A 19,501-nucleotide genomic window follows, 5' to 3' on the forward strand; every position below is an offset into this window, starting at 1 on the left:
CAAGATGTAAGGACTAACATTTTCTCACAATCACTAACTCCTTTCCAGTTGCTGACTAAAATAAGTTCAGTGGTTGTTAACACTGTGGAAGACATTAACAATTCAGAATCTGAAGTCTAAGGCTCTGCTCTACCTGACTCCTCATCTACCTGAGAGAAGTGAAATAAATTCAACCTCTTTTGTCTACATTCTGGCATCTTTCAAATGCTGCACTGTTACCAGGCAATCATCATTCATTGTTACCACAAACATGTTCTTTCTTGGAAAACAAGCGCATGTTAGTACATCATGGCTTTTATAGTAAACAGTCTAAACAGTATCATAATAATTGGGGAATGAATATTCTGTCCTGCTACATACCCTGTTCTCACTTGGTTGTTTTTCATGACACTTTTCTCCAGCTCCTGAGACAATGGCTTGTCCTGCATTATCCTTGGTGTGACCTCTAACAGCATTTGTTTTGTGTTGTACTGGACTGCCTGTATTCTGCCTTTGGTTACCGGACAAGTCTGACTCACAGGAGCTGCAGCTGAAAGAAGATATTGGCTATTAATAATAATACAAGGATCACACTAAAAATGGTGTACAAACATTACCGATCGTTTATCTAAAGCAACTGGAAGGGCTTAAAGATCAATATTTAGAATACTAGCATAGCATAATTGTCATTATGGTGGAGGAAGAACTGCTTTTGGTATTTCGGCACCTACCCCAGCATATCTAACACCTGCCCCAGAGGCAGTCTGGAGACAAAGTGAGGTGTGTATTAGCAGTGTATTGGACAGAGTATTGGACCTCATCATAAATCTCACGATAGTGGGGCGAGATAAGACTCATGAAATAATCCCGTTATGCTGGTAGCACCCTCTTTCTTGCAGTAAAAATCCTTGTTTGTTTAAATATTGGTGGATGAATCTTCCCCATCAGTAATGTTTTCTGCTTGACACAGTTTCTATCATGCAGGCTCATAACTACAGTAGGCTAGAACTGATTCTGTGGTACTTTTGCAAGATTATGTACAAAGATAATCTTCACTTTCAGAATCACCTATCTGAGTAAAAGCATTACTTCAACATGATAGTGCCACCTGGAGCACCCAGGTCTTGGTACACTTTCTACCAGTTAAATCACCTGGGATTAATTTACCATGCTGAGATTTGGAGAGCCAGTGGTAGGATAAAGACAAGAGTATATTGGTTGATGGATTTCCACCACACAGGAACACCACACAGAGACTTAATCAGGAAATAAAACTACAATTGGTCTCTGTTTGGGTCCTGTACCATCATGTACCATCAAGTCTTCCTGATAAAGCAGCAAAGAGAATGAGTAATTAATGATTTGCAATTCCAAACCGCAGTTTCTTAGCTGGTGTGTTCCTAGGGGCCAACAGCAGCTCAGAGTCATATTCAAGAACAAAAAGCTTTAAGTTCTGCAACACAGAGCATTGCACCATTTTTTAGCTGCTTGGAATCCGAACTCCAAAACAAATCCCACAGACTTCCTCTGCAGTGTGCAGGATGACCTGAGAGGCTCAGGGCCAGGATTCTGAAAGAGACCAGCTGGGAAAGGACCAGCTTAGCACCAGCCCTTCAGAAACAGCTGCACGTTGTTGAGCCCTTCTGCCTCCCAGAAAAAAAAAAAAAAAAAAAGGGAAAAAAAAAAGGGAAAAAATGGGGGTGGGAAGTAGAAACCAGGGTATGGGGTTTGTGTACATATTCTCCAGCCTTCCCTTAAAAATTTGATGGGAGGGAAGCCAGATATGGGCAAAAAATAGATTGAGAAACACTACCTTAATTCCATCCAAGTATAACCCGCTGCTGAACTGTACTACGCATCCTAGGACTCTTGTGTATGCTCTCAAAAAATAGTCAGTAGCAAATCTAAATTGCAAATGAAGCTATTCTAATCTTAGCTACCTTAAATACCTTACTACATGAATCCTTCAGGGTGGCAGATGACTAGATTTAGATTTCTTTCAAGTTAATCTCATGACAGCCATTTGTGAGATAACACAACCTCTATTTTTCCGCAGCTCTGAGGCAGGCTTTGGCTGTTCAGCACACACTAAAGACACCTTTATTGCAGCTCCTTGATTCCCAGCCCAAAGGAGAGCTCAGCTACCTCCTGGTTCTCAGGCCAGGGTCTGTGTAACCCTCTGTGTCTCCACAAAAGAAAATCTTCTAATCAACCAACAGCATGCAAGGTATTACTGAGGTATTACAGCAACATCCATCCAGACAATTACAGCCAGTTTGGCAAAGCACTTTCAGAAATCCACTACAGAGAAAACACTATCTAAAACTAAATCTATTGCATGCTATTTATTAGTTAATCACCAAACATTAAAGTTCTTGGGACGATTTCTCAGTAAAAACTACATAAAACTCAACTGAATCAATTTAGGGAAACAGATACTGCTCTCTGCTCTAATAGTTTTTATCTCAGTGTTTGCTATTGCTAAATTTTCTGTGGACATGTGATTTCAAGTGACATATTTCAAACCCACAAATCTCACACCAACACTGCTAGGGAAAAAAAGTCCCCTATTTTTCCACATCTCAGTGACTGCAGTGAGATTAAACTGAGGACCAAAATCCTAAATTGAACTATTATTACTCTCATTGATGTAAATAATACAGTACTTCAGAACTAAACCCACGCAATGAGAAGTCAAAACCTAATTGTTTTCAGCTCTGCTAGATTGCACCAATAAAAAACGTTAAATCAATGTCAACACCTAGAAATGCAGAGTGAAGACATCTTTTCATTTAAATAGTCTGACAGGCAAACTGATATTCAGATTTCTAAAGTAGAACTAATGGCCTATGCACAAAACAGTGCTGTTTCAGAAATAAATCTGAACTAATGAGCACTTTTAAATACAATATCCACAGCTACGTTGGCACAAGGGATATGGGACATGGACTGCTGCCTTAGGACAAGTGGCATAGGAGTAAATTACTTTCATACCATTTCCCACTCTTTCTACAGGTTTTGTCAGGAGAATGGATATGTCTTACACAGCATTCTGTACTTGCTGTAGTTTGTCACAGGAATGAATTATCACTGTATTTTAATGCTTCAATACTGTGCATTTTTATTCTCATTATATTCTCCCTTTTTTTCTCAATCTTGTGAGAAAAAATTATAATAATAAAGAGAAAATAGCAGAACATTTATCCATTTATCCAGTCCCTTGACACACTTAAGATTGTAACCAGAACAGAAAATTATATGAAAATGATTTGTTCTTACACTAAATATAGACACAAGGAAAGAAATAAGTTTAAAATTAATCAGATCCCTGAAGAATAAGAATCCTTGGTCCATCTCCAGTGCCCTAGAATGCACTTCTACATAGCGTGCTGTCATTAGTTCAGGTTGGACTAGATGATCTCCAGAGGTCCCTTCCAACCCACACGATTCTGTGATTCTCCGATTAAACACTGACATCTGCCACTGTCACATGGACTCCTGTGAGGTAACACTGCAATTGGACCTGATACCCCATTTTGACACAATATGGCAGAGAAAAAAAGGAAGCAGAGCACTAGACCTGTGACTATTTTTAACAAAAGCGTAGATGTTATGAAGACTGAGCTGTACAAGTCCTTGTCTCTAAGCCAGACAGGGACACATTTCTGCTGAGTATGCAGTCTTTAAGGCAAATAACAAGCTACACTACAGGTGCTTAAACTGAGTTTTTCTGGGTACATATTTTTTTCTTCCTTTAATGTAAATTCTATCTGTTTATAAGAGTAACATATTATAAATAGTATCATATAATGCTCTTTCTCTATTTAATGAATATGCATATTTATGTATGTGTGTATTTATAACTGCATCTATATACACATGTATATACGTATGTAGCAATGTTATAGCAAGTATGAATAGCTGAACAACTCTTTGCAGGTAGGCTTAGAATCAGCTTGTAACTGAGCAACCTGTAGTAATTGTCTGCCTGTCTCTATCCAAGGATAAACGTAACAAAAATTATTCAGTGTTGCCAGTAATGCAATGCAACTCAAGCATAATATTTCACCATTTTAATTTTCTTAGATAAATAGTGATCCTCCTGGAAGAATCAGAATGAAATTTTGGGTTGAATTTCCATAAGCATAAGGATTTATTGCACCCCCTCCAACTTCAACACATTCTTCTTGCTTAAAAATAACCAGCTCTTATTGAAATCAATTAAAAAGAGAAGTCCCTCCCTGGTATCAAATTATCATGTAATCCAGAATGTGGGTTGAGGAAGCTCATAATAAATCCATTTTTGGTCTGAAATATACTTTTGTGGATACCTACATATAAATTAAAACAAACAAACAAACAAAAAACCCAAACTGGTTGGCAAGAAGCAACTAATTACAAGCTTTAGCACAGTCTTGTAGTAGTTAAAAATTCACATTGTGTGGAAACCTAATAACAAAGTCTGTTAGCCATATATCGGCAGTGTAGGTAAGCTTTAATAATTTAAGAATCAAATAAGATTTCCATTAGTCCTGGAAAGCAAGCAAATTACTTTCATATAAATAATACAGTGATATTATTTTAGTACCACATTCAAGTTCTTTTCCTAATTATGCGTTCAATAGCAAAATAATGAAAGTATAAATCTATTGGTATTCAGAAAGAAAATGGAAAACTATAGCCAAAGTCCACAACATTTACAAAAGATGTTAGATTTTGTGGATGAGGAAAACATATTTATCTTCAGACATCATAAATTACGGAAATATGGATCACAGAGTCTGAAGCCACAGAGCAAGTAGTCCTTCATAAGTTTCTAGTTCTCGCCATTTGTCATGAGCAAATGATAAATGATACTTTTCAGAAGGTATCATTCCCACTTTGGTCAATACCTTGTCAGAAATGACAATAATATCTCACGAAAGCTTAAGAAATGGTACGTATTAGATGCATGGGCAACACATGAGTACTGCAATTCTTGAAAATCTGAAAATGAAGGATAATATAAATGAATGAAATTGGATATCTAAATTAAAAACAGCAAACTTAAGGACTTCAGATTTTGAAGATCAAAATGGCATAAACAAGAAACCAAGACCACTGTAAAGAAAAGCCTCTTTGCGTTCACAGCAAAAAGAGCAAAAGTTGACTTAATAACTCCCTAACTCTCAGAACACAAGGGAAGATTTGAAGAAGTGGCAAGAATAATGAAACTAAAGATCAGTAAAGACAAAACAATATCAGAGTAAGCATCTCTAATACCTAACAGCATTACTGATTAGTATCTGTGTATTAGATGGGAAGGAATATTAAGAGACAAGGTTTTCACTTTTGTTCTTTCAGGTAGAGTTTAATTCTAACAACAACAGTGAAACCAATTTTAAGACAGCCGTGCAAATCTCTCATGAGAAGTCCTCCAGATGCACATAATAACCTGTACAAGAATTAATTACGTAAATAAGCACTGACACAAATTTTGGGGGCATTAAGAAAGTCTGAGAAAGTAAGATTTAATCAAGGAAAGCTTCAACAAAAAACAGTCTCGATGGGGCAGCAGGACACTGAGTTAAGATACTGCGTACAGTCTATGAATATAAATTTCCCTCTGATTGGGCTTGACAAATGCTTAAATACCTACCTTTCTTGTAGCTGTTAGAGACCCTCTTCAGCCATCACCATGCAGCCTGAGATGGGACGGGTAAGGGGCCTTTGGTTTTCTGCTGCTCAACAAATAAAGTAAAAACAGGATTGGATTATCAGTATGCAGGAGAAATATGCTCTTAGCAGAGACACCTGGTGAAACTGTGAGAGTGAAGAGAGACCTTTCAGGTGTACGTGTGGAACATGCTCAGAGACTACAATGCCAAATGCCGGATCCACTACAGAAGGATTTCTGGTAAAACTCCTTAATACTCCCCCTCCTGGCTATTTATTGTTAAAAACTGCTTGAGTCTCCTCTAGCTAACCATTATGCTTACCACCCCAAAAAGGCTTTTGCATGCTGGAAGAGCTCATTCTCTGCAGTTGCCTGGAAGGGATCCTTGTTGATGCTGAGCTGCTGTCCCTACCAGTTTTTCTAGCAGTGATAACAACTGACTCAATTAAGTGTCCCCTGATTTTGACTCTACCCTTGGCCAAACTACCTGTTTTATTTTTTCCTTATGGTTTTATACCTTTCCAAAATGTTGTTTTGTGTTTTTTGTTGAATGGTTAACAACCTCACTTCAACAATTCTACTTCTGCCTAAAGTTTTACCTTTCTGACCTTTCTGCAGAATTTCTCACAGCATTTCCCAGCAGTAAGAGAAAAGGTTGCATAGTAGGACTTTGTGAGAACTGAGACCTTGAACATCAAATGCATCACAGAACCCTTGTCTGTGAGTTACAAAGACAGACAGTTCCCTGGGTTCTATTCTTTGCCAGCTTTGGGATCCCCATTTATTTAACATGCATTCCTAGGAGGAGAAACACTCTCAGCCTCTCCCAGAGTTGACATAATAAACTCAGCCAGGCTGGAACAGATAGAAGCCCCCTGTCCACTGCCATGTCCAGCTCGAGTCCAGTCAACTGACCTGCCAACATCCTAATGAATCACAACATCTACTGCTAGTTCTGGAGTTTGGATTTTGTCTTTCAAGGCCTCATACAGTGAGCTGCAATATGATATTCAAAGTTTTCAGTTTTCCTTTCCCTTCCTTTCCTCATTTATTTAATAGGAACTGTGGCAAGCTATTAGCACTATGGTACTTTACAGCTGGTGTTTAATACAGCAGTGTGCTCAATCAGCTGTGGCAGAACAAGCCATCAGCCAGATGCAGCCTTCTTCTGAAGGACAGGTGGGACCTGGCTGGCCAGCTCTCTCTCAGTCCTACCAGAGATTTACATAGGTCAGGGTTCTTGGCATGTGTGACCAGTTATACACTCCCCAGTGGTCATGGGCACTTCTCATTAATCACTGTCATAAATATGGTTTCATGTACACATGACGGAAAGTAATGAAGTTTGCAGGAAAGCTGCATTTCCAGCCTTGAGCACTGTGATGAGAAAGTGGTCTGATACAATTCACTCCTATTCTTATAACTGTATTCTGAGAAAGGGAGTGAGCAAAAGCAATTGCTTCTCACTCTGATTACTTTTTGCTCAAGAAGGGCACAGTCAGCATGAGCCCTGTGACATCTAGTTGAGACAAAATCAAGCCACAGCATTTTGTATCACCGCTATCTACAGGTTATAATATCAAGGAATAGGATTGATATTTTATCAAAATTATGAAATATTTTTAGCTAATATCTTCTCTAATGGACCCACATGTGCAAAGGTCTTGTAGATTCTCTCAAGAATATAGAATCCTGTTGCACATAGGTTACACATCTTGGGAGGGTGTTGTCTTACAGTTTGGCACCCAAAATCTTTCAGCAGAAAACACCCTATTTTTTGTGATGCATAAAGGACATTTTCAACTGAAGAAAAATGCAAGAACAGCTTAAAGTGCTAAGAGTAACATACAGTTTTCATTCTGTCTTATGAAATGAACAGAACTGAATAATAAAGAATATAAAGATATTTCAAAGCAATCTGAGGCTCTACCATTGTGTTTGCTTCAACAGACAAGGAGAAAATCACAAAGATTTCTTCTAAGAGACATCAATGTTTCTGCTCTAGCTGTCTGTACTGGCAAGCTAAACCACATCTTGAGGAAGACATAATGGATATGACACACTACTATTAATAAAGTTTAAGAAACAAGAAGTTGCCGGAAAAAAAATCATCAGTCCTGAAGTACAGTGACAATAAATATATAATGAAATGCTTGAATATATCCAGAAGAAGTACTGAAGAAGATCTAGCACCACAACATGAATAAATAAAGGGCTAATGCCATAAAATCTAACTAGTTTAGATTTTTGCAACTTTTACACTGATTGGCAAAAACGAGTATTCCTACTACTGTTCCCCAAGATAGTTACAGTTAAGCAATAGACTTTTCCTGCCAAAACAGCTTTTGCCAGACATGCTATAACTGACAGCTGTGTCTGACAACAGGATTATAGTTTGGAGGACATTCATTTAGGCAATTTAAAATGATATATGTGACTACATGTATGACAGTTCATCCATGTTAATTCCCAATCCAAACAGGAAAAGTACTGTGAAAGTACGTACAAAATTATTAATGTAGGAAAAACATTTCCATCAGTGTAGCAAAAACTCATACAAGACTTTGAGAATGTGAGACAATCAGCTTTATGTTAAAAAAATAATCAGTTCCATTCAGTCATGTCACACACCTGTGCACATACAAGCACTGAAATGGAGGCACCTAGGTGGTCAGTCTTCCCATCTTCGGTGATACAGAGGATGAGGGATGGAGCTACTGAGTCCCCATCAGATCTTCTTGGTTCTTCTTAGGCTGGAGATGACATGCTGGTTTGGATGTGCTTTTCTGTATTCTTTATGTGTAGAGTGTAATTCCTCTTCCTTATGCATTGTTTATTAGGAATTACTCTGTCTCTTGTCTTCTGATCAGTCAGAAAAGCTGTGTATAGACTCCATGATATCCTGAAGACCTGCTAACTTAGGTGCCATCAGGTCCCATTTTTCTGTAGCTGCTTCTGGTACTTCAGCACCGCAGCATTTCCATTCACTTTCTGCTCAAACCAGTCTTCGCAGCTCTTTATAATTCATTGCACAGATAATATAATCACAAAATTATATCAATGAATCATGTGCTGACAGCTCCTGACACTTTGCTAAACAAAAACAAAACACCTGCTCAGTTAGAAAACAATGTCAGACTCACTAAAGAACCTCAGTGAGAAAAAGACAAATTTAGTTAAAAAATAAAAAAATAAAAAAAGAGGCCTATCATTATTCTAGGACTTGACATGTCTTCATGAAAATAACACTGTTCATCTCTGTAATGAGAAACTACTGACACCAACAACTTTCCTGGGAGGTTGCCTCATGGATTACACAAGAGTCATTCTCAGCAAATGAGCAGTAGAGACAGACAGAGATGCTTAGGAGATCTGGGGGAGGAAGGGTTGAGAAACGGGCCAAAGAAAGCACCAGAGAGGGACCAAGCACAGCCAATTAGCCATGGCTCAAACATACAGATCCACCACACGGAAAAGCAGACATGCTGAGGGGCCTGGGAATGCCATTCATCCAAGAGCAAAACAGAGATTAACTGAACATTGTTAGTGCAGGTAGCACATAGTTAAACTACCTGTTTCTTAGACAGCACCTACCTCTGGGATGTTCTTGATCATGACTAAAGGCTGGTTGCCACGCTTCTGAGCTCTCTACCATGTGTATCTCATCACACTGAAGCATAGTTCCACCCTGACATAGCACTGTCCCCAGCTGTTCCTCATCCCTGGTTGTGCAGGAGTACTTCTGTGACATCCTCAGAAGCTGTGCATACCATTAAGACCTCGCTGCAAAAGAAAAGGATCTGGGCTTGAGCTGACATCTGCAGGGACACCCACCCATTTCTGCCTGGAACACCAGCCAGTAAATCTTTGTGTATCTAAGGATATTTTGTCTTTCAAAGAGAAAGAGCAATCTGGATGCCAGAACATGTCCATCTCGTGCAGAAAATCCAAATTCAAGTTCCTACTTACAATCAGTATGGAGAACCAGATCTGAACTTTTTGGATGCAAAGTGTTACTCAGCTCAGTATAGCCTGATGGCAGGATTACAAGCACTTGTGGTCTGACAGACAGCTGGGTAGTACCAACAGCAGTGGTGTCACACAGAGATACATCCAGGACTTGTCCGCTTGATGAATTTGACCTAAGTTTGCTGAGGTCAAGGTTTTACATTTCTAACTGTTTTGTGCTTTTCTACCAATAAATTGTTATCATTATTAATGAAACTATGAGGCGTTTCATTACTCATAATCAAATGTCACAACTGAAGCACTGAACACAACACTCGAAACTCAGTTCAGTAATTCATATGAAGAATAAGCAAAGAGAGAAAATGTACTGCAGCAAATTTCCTTAGATGATCACAGGGAGGATTAAATAACATTAATTCTCTCATTACTCATCTCATCATAAGGTCAACTGCATTTAAAGGCTAAGTGAGCCTGTAACTTTGAGATCTTCAGAGAAGTATGATTGCTGCATCTTAGCAGCTTGGAAATGTCAATTGAAGGAAGTGAACCAAACTAGTCAATAAGGTTTATTCTGCTTTCAGCGTGATCCTAAACTTAGAGCAGACACTTAGGAAACTGTTAGAAAGGAAAATAATAGTAAGTACACTCCGCTACCAGGAATGAGTTATGGTTCTAGCATTAGCTAAGTAACAGAAAAGACTTAGTACTGAACTTCAGCACATGAACACCGGGGTACAGCCCAAAGCATTGATCAGTTGTTTCCTGAGGTTTGCAATGCTAACAGTTGTAACATTTCTGCACCTCAAACTGACACCAAAGGCTCATCATTTGTCCTTCATTTGTCCCTGTTCAGCAGGACAACGCTCACCCTACAGGGACTTTAGGAATAAAGCCAAACACACAGCATTATTAGCAGTCCAGGTAATGCTCTCCATCCCCCTAAGAGCATTGTGTGCACACTAAAATGTTTTACAAATGCATTACTGTCACAGTGACTTATTGTCGAGATTTTTAGTGCAAACACAAAGGAGAAAGTGATCCAATGCAAAACAAAGGATTATAACATAAAGAACTTTAACAGTTGCTGACCTTTCACTATGCAAACCTGTTAGAACAGTTAAACTAGGAATGAGGATTTCTCAGCGTCTGCTTGTAGGTTACACATCATCTCATCTGTGTATTAATTCAAATCCAGCATTCTTCTTACAGCCATACTCAGCTGACTATGGCCTGCCATTGAGTTTGGAATTTTTTTTTAACTCTTTCCCTTCTCTTCTATTGCCCAGTATAAGCCCAGTACTTTGGGAGCTCCTAGGACAGCCCCAACACCATAGCACAAAACATCTGATCCAGTGGCAATGGCAATGACAGAACTGATCAGAAATTACTAATTTTAAGCAGTAAGTTTGGATTGCCTCCATCTGGCTTCATGTGTTAAAACTCACCAGCTAAATCAGCTGTTTTCTTTCCCACAATATGAAGAATACAACCACTATCTGAAAATTGCAATGCAATCTTCCACCATAATTTCTTCCAGGCACCTAAATGTCAATAGTCCTTGTCATAGCTTTCTCCTTAAATCAAAATGCAACCTTTTCTTCTTGTACCTGCTGTTAAAATATCAACCCATACTCCTGTCATCTCCCTCTTTGACCCATATAACCTTCTGCTTTATGGTCTCCCCGTGACACACATAAATTGTCTCATGCATGAAAAATAACAAAAAGACATGAAACAGAAGGACAACTTCTGTAAGGAAAGCAATGTCTAAGCCAATCTGCATATAGCTATTGTGCTCTAAAATATGCAGCCTAAAGGATATATGCTTTCTAATTGCCTGCAATCATGGATAAATAAAAGGCTGCATTACTACGAGCTGGTGAAGAGAAACGATGACTTATTATCTCTATTTGGACTGCAAGTCATAAAAGAGTCAGAATAAATTTTGAATCCCTCAGTGCTTGACACTTCCAGAAGATGACAGATACGGGCAAAAGGAGTCCTCAGAGACTATGAATGTGAGCAATTAGCACCACCTATTAAATACTTTCAAGATATTCTGCAATGGGAACAGGTAGACAATGTGTTTATAATTTAGTCAAATCATTAGAATGCAGAGGCTCATAAAAAATTGGTTTCATACTTGGTAATCTCCTGTCACTCTTCTTTTAAAAATTTATTCTCCACATTCTCAAAAGCCTTATACATTAGAATACATTTTCAAGTGGCCTTTAATGTAGATGCCTTTTATATAATTGCAAAGTTTGTCTGAACAGTTGTTGGCATTCTGTGCAGAGGTGCGCAACAGCACATAACACTGAGGCATAAAACCTGGCTCCTGTACAGTGAAAACTCAACCTTAATACTCAGAAGCATCTTATCAAAAAGTATGATGCCAGCTGCAGGAACAGTTTGTCTCTGTTTGCTGGGATACACAGTTAGGACTTTACCTGTCAGGGATCTCAACACGCTGCTCCTGATGCAGAGAAGCAAATGAAAGACTAAATGTAAACGGTCTCAATGATTATCCTCCTGCCTTGGATGTACTCACAGGGCAGCAGGTGATTAAGTGCTTCACAGGATGCCAGCCAAAGAGTGCAGGCAGTGCTCAGTCTTAGGAAGAAGAAAAAATTCCTAAGTACTGCAAGACCACATGTCTGCATATGTATGCACATACATACATTTCTTTACATAGTTACATACATATCTGTTTGTGTGTGTTTTATGCACATTTTATTATCAGGAGTACTGGGTATTTGGTCTAGCAATTGCTAAAGTTTAAACCTTCATTTGTTCTGGTACTGATGAGTTCACAGCAGATGAAACAGCTACATACCATAGAAACTTCCAAAGAGAAGTAACGTTTCCCTAATCCATAAAGTGTGAGATTTTTCCTGCTCCTGCCCTGAAGAAGGGATTGATTCTCAAAAGTGATTGAGTAAAATAGCAAATACCCCTGTAAGCTAAGCAGCTTCCATTTGAAATTTAGCACTGGCAAAAAAATCTTCCATGATTTAAGATGCTTACAAAACGCTTTGAGAATAGTGATGGAAATATACGCATTTCCATGCGGTCTGCATTACAGTAATAACTGTACCTCAGCTGGAACATAAGGACAATCAGCGTGGAGAACGTTGAACTTTGTCACTGCAGAAGTCTCCTCCCAAGACATTCAGGGGCTTTGTGGGTTGGCACGACCTGACACAATGTTTTCACAAAGGGATTTTCCTTTTCTCTTTCCACAGAAATCTGAGGAAGTTACAATCAGGTATGTGGGAACAGAAATAAGTCACTAAGAATGACTTTCAGCACACATATAATTCCTCAATTATTTTCCAAATAGGGCACAGAGCTATACATAATTAAGATATTTAAGAGCTAGAAGAAGTTGCATCCTTTTCAAGACTAACTATTCAGAACACAATCAGGACCATATCAATATACAAGGAACACCAGTTTCATTTCAAGTGTTGTGGAGGAAGTTTGCCACTGCAGTGTAGCGGCAAGAAGAGGAAATTGCCAATCTGGGATTGTTTAGTCTGGAGAAGAGGAGGCTCAGGGGAGACTTCATTGCACTCTACCACTTCCTGAAGGGAGTGTTGTGATGAGGAGGGGTTTGGCTTCTTCTCCCAGGCAACAAACAGGACCTGAGGAAATGGCTGCAAGCCAGAGGAGGTTTAGATTAGACATAAGGAAAAACTTTTTCTCTCAGAGAGTGGTCAGGCACTAGAATGGCTGCCCAGGGAGGTGGTGGAGTCGCCATCCTTGGCAGTGCTCAAGAGGCATCTGGATGAGGTGCTATGAGAAAAGGTTTATTAGCTTAGTGGGTAGTACTGGTGATAGGAGGACGGTTGGACTAGATGATCTTGTAGGTCCTTTCCAACCTTGTGATTCTATGATTCTATGAAACTGCTGGATCATTTATTGACTGTCCTGTTGATCTTCCACAATCATTTCAGGTATTTTTCTTTCTCCTTACTTATCCCAGACTTAAAATGAGGGAACCATCCCACCTCTCCTTCACACTGCACCATGAAAAATGGTATCCCAAATCCACACATTCTTTGGAAGCTTTTCCCATAACTTTAGTAGCTGAGTCTGGATTAAGTGCCATGATACTAACCCTACTATTATTATTATTTTACTATTTTATTATTTTTCATACATATAGTTACTAAACATACACTGAATATGCATAGTTCCCATTTTTCACATATCTCACATTCTTACCACTGTGGACATTGGAACAGATAAGGTGAGAAAAGTCAGTTTTAATTACATGTATTTACCATTGTAATTCTCAGTTTACTCACGATGAGCGATTTTTCTCACCACACGAACTTTCAGACCGGTCACAGAAGATGAATGTATTTTCCTTTAAAGGTCTGTGTAATCTGTGAGACACAAAGACATTAAGCCATTATATTTTTCTGAAATCATGGTGTCTTTTGTGGCAACAGCTGTGTATTTAGTTCAACAGTGAAACTCAAACTGCTTTTGCTAATGAAAAGGGAGCCAAATAACCAAGTGCTGGAATGAATTTCAAGCTATTGAGAGCGGACAGTTGGCTCATTATATGTGCCCCTCATGAATGATGTCCCTTCCCTTTAGTCTGGCACTGAAATAATCCAGATTTACTTTCTATTTTGCAAAGTATTTTTAGAGCCTTCTGTGACCAAAATAAGATATAGGAGATTTATTCCACAAATACGTTTTGTTAACTTGCAACAGCAAAACTTCAGCATTTACCAAATAAATACGTCGACCTTAGGATAAATGACTTTCAGTGCAATTATTTGTTTATAGGAATCTTTTACAGGCTTTCCCTTCAGCACTGGACTGCTGCACATGTATCAGAAAAACCATGAAATTTCAACACTGAGAAGAATAATTGTCCCTATATTTCAAGTACACATGGAATCATGGCCTCACTGAAGGCCACAGGAAAATTTCAATATGTCAATGAAACAATATTTCCAATATGGAATTCAAGCTCGAAAACACCAAATAAATAATATATTCAAGATGAATTGCAACATTTTAATTAGTCCTTATTAGGGCGAGCTGCAACTTTCAAGTTTTCTTCTTCCTTTGAAGAGTTTAGTTTTATTCTCTTCTTTGATTGTCTCCAGTCAGTGTCACCCTCAGTTTCTCCCTTTGTGGCTTAGCTCTTACTTTTGCCTGTTTTTGTTCTCCAGCTTCTGTTCATTTTTAATTGTGTAAATTTAATTGCTTCTTGCCTCAGATATACTTACATAAAATGCTTGCTCATTTTGTGGCAGGACTGTTCACACTGTGCACAGCAGTTGAACAGCCTGGGCCCTGACCTGGAGATTGGCACAGAACTCTGACAAAAGGGTTCTGAAATGTTTGCGTCAGTGCAAAAAATTCCACCAGAGAGTGTGTAAGGGAAAAACTGAGCAATCCTCTTGAGGCCCCATTACAAGGACTACACCAAACATGTTCTAATGAAGGTCCCAGGACCACAGAGCATTCAACAGTGTGATGACTTTTAACAGTTGTAAAGAGGTGTATAAATTACTCCAATACTCCCTAGTTCTTTGGGTCAGTGGAGAATAGGAGGACATAGCAGTATTGTAGGGTCATAATGTTTGCTGACAACATCCTGGGCTGTGCTAGGTAAAGCACTGCTAACAGACTGATGGATGTCATCCTTTCACTCAGCTTAACTGATGAGACACAACTGGAGATCTAGGACCAGTCCTGGGTTCTCCATTACAATAGTGGCATGGCACTCTTGAAGAGTGTCCAGCAAAGAGCAAAGGTGATTTAGGATCTGGAACATCTGGCATATTAAAAGAGATTGGGTGGGCTGGGATTGCTCAGCTCGCAGAAGAAAAGGGTCAGATGATTTCTTAGCCATGTGTATAAATATCTTCTTAAAGAAGACAGAGCCAAGCTACATTCAGAAGCATCTAGTGACAGGACAAGAGACAAGTGGTGAAAACTGAAACAAAGAAAATGCCATTTAAACATAAGAAAAACAATTTACTGTGATAGCAATTGAACACTGGTGCCAATTGGAGAGATACTATGGATTTTCCACCCTTGGAGAAATTCAAAACCAGACAGGGATCATGTCTTCCAGTGTGACCCATTCTCTGCTTCTGTGATCCTCCTCCCCAGGCAGAAAGTTTGGGCATGAGATGCAGCCCCTCATTCTGACTTCTTCCCCATTTCCCAGATATACCACCTTGAGCCTGATACTAACCTCTTGTTTTCCCTAATTATTTTCTAATTTCAGCCACCTTCTTTTCAGACATCAGTCCTCAAAAAGTATATTTTAGGCATGCAAATTCAATGGACAATTTTATAATAATAGCTTGCTCATCTATGACTGAAACACTCAGATTTAGATAGCTAGAACTCCACAAGTAGCCAAGCTTTATTCCTAATGTCTAAAGCTGATAAGATAAAAAAGGCTATTTACATGTTTCTATAGATAAATATGCATCCAAATATGGATTAGTTCTAGATTTAAAACACTTGATTTTTCAAGCTTATTATCTTTTAAATCAATTTTTATTTTTATTAAACTTCTTATTATAAGCACATGCACAGGAGAAAACATCTGACAGCATCACTTGGGAAAAAAAGATGTACTACACAAAAGAATGTGTGGATGACAGCTGCTACTCCCCCTGTAAATCCCATTCTGTCATTCTTGCATTGAATAGTATCCTCTTTTGCTTACCATTCAGTGCTGATGAACACAGCACATCCAGGTCCTCTGAAGCTAAACTGCTGGTGCTGTATATATTTTCCTGATAATGTACACTAATTCATTTTTTTTAAAGAGAACAAGCCATACAAAACACAATATTCAACTTACCAGTGGAAACGCTGATGAATAATGTGAAAACATCTCAGTCGTTTACATCAGCACAAAGAAAAAACAACAGACTGAAGACTGCATTCAGTCTTAAGTTACTCAGAGCTGAAGGGAATTTGGGAGCATTGTTCCAGCAGATCTCCACCTCTGCTGTATCATACTTCTACAGAAACCCCAGATGCCTGCCCCTCATAATACAAAAGAAGCATGGCATTGCTCACAATAATCATGGGGAATCCCTGGATTTGCCAGTATTGATGAGTAGCTCTTGCATTCCCCTGCGGAGTTCAGCACGGAAGTCAATCAATGGGTGTTTAACTCCGGCTGGCACGCTCTGCACTCACTCCTGCAGTTTCACAGCTCCCGCCTCCTGCCAGCACCAACTCCAGAGCTTTTTTCTGCAGGGCTGGCAGCTGCCTCTGTGCCTCTGCTTCAGCCAGTGCTGCACAGAGACATCTCTGAAGTCTTGGCAAGAGAACTCAAAGAGATTCCAGCAGCAGAGGAGATCCCCTGCCAGACTAGAGGAGCAAAGGACTGAGGGAAGAGGAATCACTGGGCTATTTAATCCTTTATTTTCATGGCTGTGTAAAGGACAGCAGGAAGCATGTGGTGCCAAAGGAAAGAATTTTGTATCAAAAAGTAGCACAATTCCTTCTGTAAGCCTTTCCCCACTCTCAGAAAGAAGTAACTTTTGCTTCTCAGAGGGATCAAAAAGAGTCTGCCAGGGTGACAAAAGAGAGGTAGAAGTTAACCTCATGACATGGCAATAAGATGAACCAGTATGAAGGAAGATTACACTGCAAAGGCCTTCTGTGGCTCAGAAGAAAATTGTCTTTGGTTCAGCAAAAGAGGAAATGTAACACCAGAGGATTATGAAGTGAGGGAACACAGAAAAAATGACAAACCGGAGAGAGGCACCTTAGCAACAGTACTTTGAATAAACAAAGCTGCAGCGGTCACAGCAAAAGAGAATCATTGTCAAGGCATAACTACAGGTAATACATTCAGAAGAGAATGAGCTATCGAAGAGCTGCTGTGCTAGGTGCAGTAAGACTCCAACAACACCAGGTGGGAACAAGAAGGAGGAAGATAAAGAAAACGGGAGTTAAAGGCTGATATCCAAAAACACATTTGTTGATAAGGGCAGCCAATCTATAGAGGCAAGAAGAATCAAGAGTTAAGAAGAAAATTAACAAGTAGAAACCTATCACTATCTCAACAGGAGAAAAGAAAGCAATAAAGATTAAGAAATGAAGAATCAGGAAAGAAAGCTGTTTAAAAAAGCAGGTGAATACTGGATTTTGGATGAGGAATGAAAGTTTCAAAGGCAGTCCATCAAATAGAAAGAAGATAACAAAATAAGGGCCTTCATGCTTGGGACACTAACTAGAGATACCAACATGAGCAGTTCCAGCTGATGGAGGGAGGATGGGGCATACTGAAGGAAATATATAACATAATTAGAGCAATCTGCACAGCAAGTTTGGAGAGAATAGGGATTACAGTAATAAAACCAGCAATGGCTGCAGGAAGGGAATCTAATTGGTGCTTTCATGATAGGGCAGGTCTGTGACTACCTACATTTATTTGAGAAGAAACCTCAAGAAACAAAAATGGAAAAATAAGGCAGGGTAAAACAGATACACATGATAATAAGGGAGGGGACAGAGAAAGAAGCATGTGGAAAAAGTTAATGATAGAAGTAAATCATGCTGCATTTTAAGCGCAGAGTCAAATGAAGTGTATGAAGTAGAATCTGCATTCTGATGGGGAATCCAAAGAAAGAGAAGTGAAGACCAAATAAAGCAAGTCATAACATTTTGTAAGAGGAAAAGTGGATGGAAATGAGTGAAGCGATGCAGTGAGGATATGGCAACAGCCAGCTAAAGTGTCAGATTTGGTATCACCAAGGAAGAGTAGCTCAAGGGTGAACATGCTGGTGTAAAAGCGATAATTGTTGCCCCATAGTCAATGTCTTCTCAATAATCAGAGTTAGCATTTCTCATTACAGCTGAAGTCCAAAAATTGATCGGAAAGCTTCTTAGATCAGAGTGGCCATGTAATAAACAAATGGCTTTCATGAGAAGACAAACTGAGTTGGAGCAAAAAATAAAGAATCCCCCCCTTCAGGGTGCAGCCCTGCTCTGATTATCTCATAACTTTTCCCTGTCCAGAAAGTGCACTTTATTTTCAATTTCCAGTCTCCCGCATACCTCCTTAGCCTTGTGCCTCAGCATTTACAAAGCTTTAACTTGTCAGCTCTGGGAGTTCTCTGCCTTTCCTCTGAATATTAGTTACATAATAGCTTGAGCTCAACAATCAAAGCAGTGATAGGTCAAAAGGAAGATTTGCCTGAGGTGATGGAGGAAGTTGATGGCAGAGCTTGAAGCTGAATACATATCTCTCTGCTATTCAGACAGCACAAAAACCACAAGAGTCTCCTTCACTGTTTAGATTTTGTTGGCATTTTTTCAAAGCACTCAGTATCTGAAGCCAAAGCTAAGAAATGCAATGGCACTGGAAGAGCTAATAAGCCAGAGATACATCCCCAAATGACACTGTTTTCTAACTCTCAATGGCACTTCCATGCTATTGTTGATACACAACATAGCTTGCAATCCAAATTTTCCACAACATTTCTGCCGTACTTCTCTACATCATGTCAACTGTTGAGAAAAAGGGAGAGAAAGTAAGTTAATTTTGTTACATTTAGTCCTGGATTTTACACTCCTCACCTTCAAAATCTGCAGCTCCAAAGATGTCATAACTCTTTGGTACTGACATGATTAAAACAAAGAGTTGAAAAGTCATTGTTCAACTCTCTCACATCTGTTTGGTGGGACTAAAATGACAATTACTGAACATTTTAGCTGGTAGGTACAACACTGAGATCTACAGGAGCACTTCTTGACACGCAGAATGTTCTGACATTTACCTATCAACAATACAGGCTGCAGCAAGTAGGCCAAGCAGGGCACCTGGAGGGCCAGGATTCCAAGGTCACTCTCTAAGACAGCCATGATTAAGGTGACACCAACCTCCTG

At 39.2% G+C, this 19,501-nt stretch overlaps 2 long non-coding RNA genes across 2 annotated transcripts; both read right to left on the reverse strand.

The window, feature by feature from the left end:
- Positions 1 to 366: 366 nt before the first annotated feature.
- Positions 367 to 9,411, reverse strand: LOC140263551 (uncharacterized). The gene is made up of 3 exons (XR_011905922.1): positions 9,230 to 9,411; positions 5,618 to 5,699; positions 367 to 529 (listed from the first exon to the last, which is right to left on the reverse strand). It is a non-coding gene; the product is annotated as an uncharacterized lncRNA (long non-coding RNA).
- A 3,307-nt stretch (positions 9,412 to 12,718) lies between these two features.
- Positions 12,719 to 16,808, reverse strand: LOC140263546 (uncharacterized). Its single transcript, XR_011905921.1, has 3 exons — positions 16,458 to 16,808; positions 13,894 to 13,998; positions 12,719 to 12,853 (listed from the first exon to the last, which is right to left on the reverse strand). It is a non-coding gene; the product is annotated as an uncharacterized lncRNA (long non-coding RNA).
- Between the last annotated feature and the right edge of the window lie 2,693 nt (positions 16,809 to 19,501).

The sequence above is a fragment of the Excalfactoria chinensis genome, chromosome 1, assembly GCF_039878825.1.
Source record: "Excalfactoria chinensis isolate bCotChi1 chromosome 1, bCotChi1.hap2, whole genome shotgun sequence".
NCBI classification, from domain to species: domain Eukaryota; kingdom Metazoa; phylum Chordata; class Aves; order Galliformes; family Phasianidae; genus Excalfactoria; species Excalfactoria chinensis.